The sequence below is a fragment of the Myotis davidii genome, unplaced genomic scaffold, assembly GCF_000327345.1.
Source record: "Myotis davidii unplaced genomic scaffold, ASM32734v1 scaffold269, whole genome shotgun sequence".
NCBI classification, from domain to species: domain Eukaryota; kingdom Metazoa; phylum Chordata; class Mammalia; order Chiroptera; family Vespertilionidae; genus Myotis; species Myotis davidii.
Genome location: NW_006383008.1, coordinates 1,664,657 through 1,668,916, shown reverse-complemented (window position 1 = coordinate 1,668,916; position 4,260 = coordinate 1,664,657). Strand labels below are relative to the sequence as shown.

The 4,260-nt window shown below is 41.6% G+C and overlaps 1 protein-coding gene across 2 annotated transcripts in view; it reads left to right on the top strand.

Moving 5' to 3' along the window:
- Positions 1-6: 6 nt before the first annotated feature.
- Positions 7-4,260, top strand: part of KLHL32 (kelch like family member 32) — a 197,167-nt gene continuing 192,913 nt past the window's right edge. For both annotated transcript variants that reach the window (XM_015557694.1, XM_006778235.2), the window contains exon 1: positions 7-348. The gene's annotated coding sequence lies outside the window, so the exon portion shown is untranslated. The remainder of the gene's footprint in view (positions 349-4,260) is intronic.

Sequence of the window (4,260 nt, the reverse complement as noted above, 5' to 3'; positions counted from 1 at the left end):
ACCCGCAGCACTGGCTGCTGCTGTGTCTTTTACTGGGAAACACGGTTTCCCCGCGGGAGAGCCCAGAGCGCGCAGGGACGCGCGCGCACACACGCAGACCACGCACACTCACTCATTGACACGCGCGCGCGCACACACATACACACATACAGATACACACACACACGCACGCACCCGCGCCCGCTCGCTCCTTCACAACTGCATCTCCAAACCGGCAGAGCGAAGCTCCTGCGATTTCTCTTAACCTCACCATCGTGGGACGAAGCAGGGCCATTGTGCATTGGGGAAAGCCCGGTGCCTGCGCTGTCGCGTCGGGTACAGAACCCAGCAGAACGCGCACCCCATCGGGTAAGTCAGTCTCTCTCCTTGTAACCGGTTCGGGGTTGGTGCCTGCAGACTGGAGGGAGGAGGTGAGAAGCTGCCGGTGCGCCAGTGGGGGTGAGGCCAGAGTTGACTTAAATTTCAGGGGCATGCAGTGTCCTCTGGCTAGAGCAAGTACGACTCCCTGTTACTTCTTCTACCAACCCTGGAGTTGCCATCACCTTTCTCCCCTCCCCCCAACCCCAGGTATACTGTGCTCCTTGGTTGCCAAGGAGACTTCCTGAAACATCAGCCTTGGGACATCTGTTGAAAGAACTGGTTTCTTCAATGGTGCTGTTGTTTATTTTGATTTTTTTTTAAATAAAAAATATACACAGGGCCATGTGGTAATTTGGCATTCGTTAATCTGTATTCAGGCGATGATTTCATTCAACTTTAAGAAAATCGGTAATTGCACTATATGATATGCTTTAAAGAAGATTCGTCAGATGAATTTTTCATCGGATGTGTCTTGAATCATAAATTACTCTTATTTTGGTGATCTTATAAAGAAAGCTGATCCCAGTTAAAATCCTTTCTTCCTCTCTACTTATTGTATTTTGCATTTCATTCAGATGTGATTATCTTAACATTGAAAGCAGAAGATAAATAAATTTATCGTACAAGGATGGTCTTCTATTGTAAATTGACCAGAACAGGAATACATATGTGAAATTCCTAATGGAAGGAGTAAGCACCCACAACACACATCTTTGCTAACATTTCTATATCCACTGAATTATCATTTCAGCGCAGTTTTCTGCACCTCTTCCATTTCTGAGATTTTTCCAGTCTCTTATTGATTATTTGACATATGTAGATAGATGTTAGATCTAAAATGTGTGCCATGTCTTAATACTCCAGATTCCAAGTTTTTGGAGCTCATGTTAAAACATAGGAAGGATGCACAGAGAAAGCTTTTTAGACCCTGTTGTTGTTTTCCCTCATGGATTGAGCCCTTTACTGGAGCAGGGTAAGACCCAAGGAGCAGGCCAGTGCTCTAATCTTGGAGGATCTCCTAATCACTGGGCTGTCGGTTTTATCTTGAGGCCTCCGGTGCCTAGTGGATGAACTTACTACACAGCATTTGAAAGGGTCAGCCATCTGGTAATTACACTTTGCACTAATTTCATACCTCCGTCACAACAGAAATGACCTAGTAAAGATCCGTGGCATTCAACAGTTCATTTTGTTTTCCTTTAATATTTGTTCATCTTTTCTATCTTTTATTAAACAATGTAAGTAAATATATAAGATTCTTTTTATTTAGACTTTAAACTGTGTCATACAGGATGTAATAATGTGAGAATCAAGGAAGCCAATATAACTGAGGTAGGTAGAGGGGATTTATGCAACTGAAAGAGAGCTGGGAAATGAATAACGGTGACAAACATTTTACATTACAGTTTACAAAGTACTTTCTGTATACTTCCTTTTTAGTCCCTGTAACAACCTTGTGAAATCAAGGAATTATCTTCATTTTAAAGCTGACGGGCCTGAAAACTCACAGCTTGCTGAAGTTACAGAGCTAGTGAAGGGGAAAGCTCTTTTTTAGATCTAGGCTCTTTGCCTTTAAAACTTTCCTGTACCTGCATTTCCAGTGTGTGCAAGGCTTTGACAGGTGAGATGAAGGAGTGGAGCATCCTGGTAGGAGACACATGGGAGGGAGGGAGATGAGGATTTTGGCTTCTGGAAAGAGAAAACCACTATAAATGGGGCAGCTCCTACTGTAGCTGATTGTTGCCACAGTTCTAAAAATTCCTTTTCACAGAAAACTGAAGTTTCCAGATGTTTTTATGTAATATGTCCTTAATTTTAGAAACTATAAGGAACACATTATAAATATATCTAGGCCACATGTGGCCTGTGGCCTGCTAGTTTGCAATCAATCCATATCTACTAGGTCTCATTCATTTCTATACTATTTTTCTCTAACAAATACATCCATCATTATAAGAGTGATTAAGAGTTTTCTGATTTTAATATTAAAATCTCTAAAAATGTTCCTCATCATTTCTTCAATAACAGGGTCCAAGTGTGTTTTTGAGGTTTCTTTGGTCCTTTATGTTATATTTCAGAGAATATGAAAGAGCGTGACGTGGTCCAAAATAGGAATTTTTCAATCTGGTGAAACAAAAGCATTTATAGTTTAAAACATCTTATGTTCCTGGCTTCATTTTTGTTTTGGGCATAGGACTAGAAAATATAGAAAATGTCAGTTGAAGGGAATAGGTGGAATAATATATATATATATATTTCCTGAATCTTTCAATGAAAAATTCCTCTTAGGATTTTAGGTAGTTAAAGCCACCACAGAATACTGCAAATTCCAAAGGAACAAGAACATAAATGGGAACTCGAAGGAACATTCATTCCAGGACCCTGGCAGAGAAAAGTCTGTTTGTTCCTTAAATAATCTTGCAATGCATTGAATACCTTTTGAGAAGCTGCCTCTTTCTCACATTCCTACTAAAGCTGTAGAGATGTCAGTAGATTTCTCCGAAGCATATCTAGTAATCAGAAAGAAGGGAGGAGACGGGAAGAGGTTAACCAAAGAACATATATTCATAGTCCATGGACATAGACAGTAGGGTGGAGAAGGCCTGGGGTGGGGCGGGGTTGGGTGGAGGAGGGATGGAAGGAAATGGGTGACATCTATAATACTGTCAACAATAAATAAATAAATAAAATCAAGAAAGGAGTGTGATTTTATTTACATTGTTTCTTGTGGACCCAAAGAGGTGTCATTTAGAAAAAAAAGCCAAGCCAGGCCAGCATGGCTCAGTGCTTGAGCGTTGACCTATGAACTAGGAGGTCACGGTTAGATTCCCAGTCAGGGCACATGCCCAGGTTGCGGGCTTGATCCTCAGTAGGGAGTGTGTAAGCGACAGCCAATCAATGATTCTCATTATTGATGTTTCTCTCCCTCTCCTTTCCTCTCTGAAATTAATAAAAATATATTTTTTAAAAAAGAAAAGTTTCTCAATAAATTAAAAAAGCCGAGATTTGGACAGGGACTTCTAGTAGTTCTCTTACTCTAAAATCATCCTCTAAAGCAGTGGTTCTCAACCTGTGGGTTGCGACCCCTTTGGGGGTCGAACGACCCTTTCACAGGGGTTACCTAAGACCATCGGAAAACACATATATAATTACATATTGTTTTTGTGATTAATCACTATGCTTTAATTATGTCCAATTTGTAACAATGAAAATATATCCTGCATATCAGATATTTACATTACAACTCATAACAGTAGCAAAATTACAGTTATGAAGGAGCAACGAAAATAATTTTATGGTTGGGGGTCACCACAACATGAGGAACTGTATTAAAGGGCCGCGGCATTAGGAAGGTTGAGAACCACTGCTCTAAAGGATGCTTTAATCTATACATATAAAAGCCTAAGTGACCGGCAGACAGACAGTAGCTGTGACGCGCACTGACCACCAGGGGGCAGATGCTCAATACAGTAACGGAAACCACAGGCATGGAAACATGGAATAGACTGATGAATCTCAGAGGGAAGGGGGGGGAAGGGCGGAAAGAGATTAACCAAAGATCTTATATGTGTACTTGAGTCCCGGTGCATAGATTCATGCACCGATGGGGTCCCTTGGCCTGGCTTGCAGGGATTGGACCAAAATCGGCTCTCTGACATCCCCCCAAGGGGTCTCAAATTGTGAGAGGGTGCTGGCTAGTCCGAGGGACCTCACCGGTGCACGAATCCATGCACCGGGCCTCTAGTCCTATATAATAAAAGAGAAAAATGGTAATTGGCGTACGGTGATACCCTTTTCATTGGCTAATCAGGGCTATATGCAAATTAACTGCCAACTCAGATAGCAGTTAACTGACAACAAAATGGCGGTTAATTTGCATATGTAGGCACAATGCAGGGA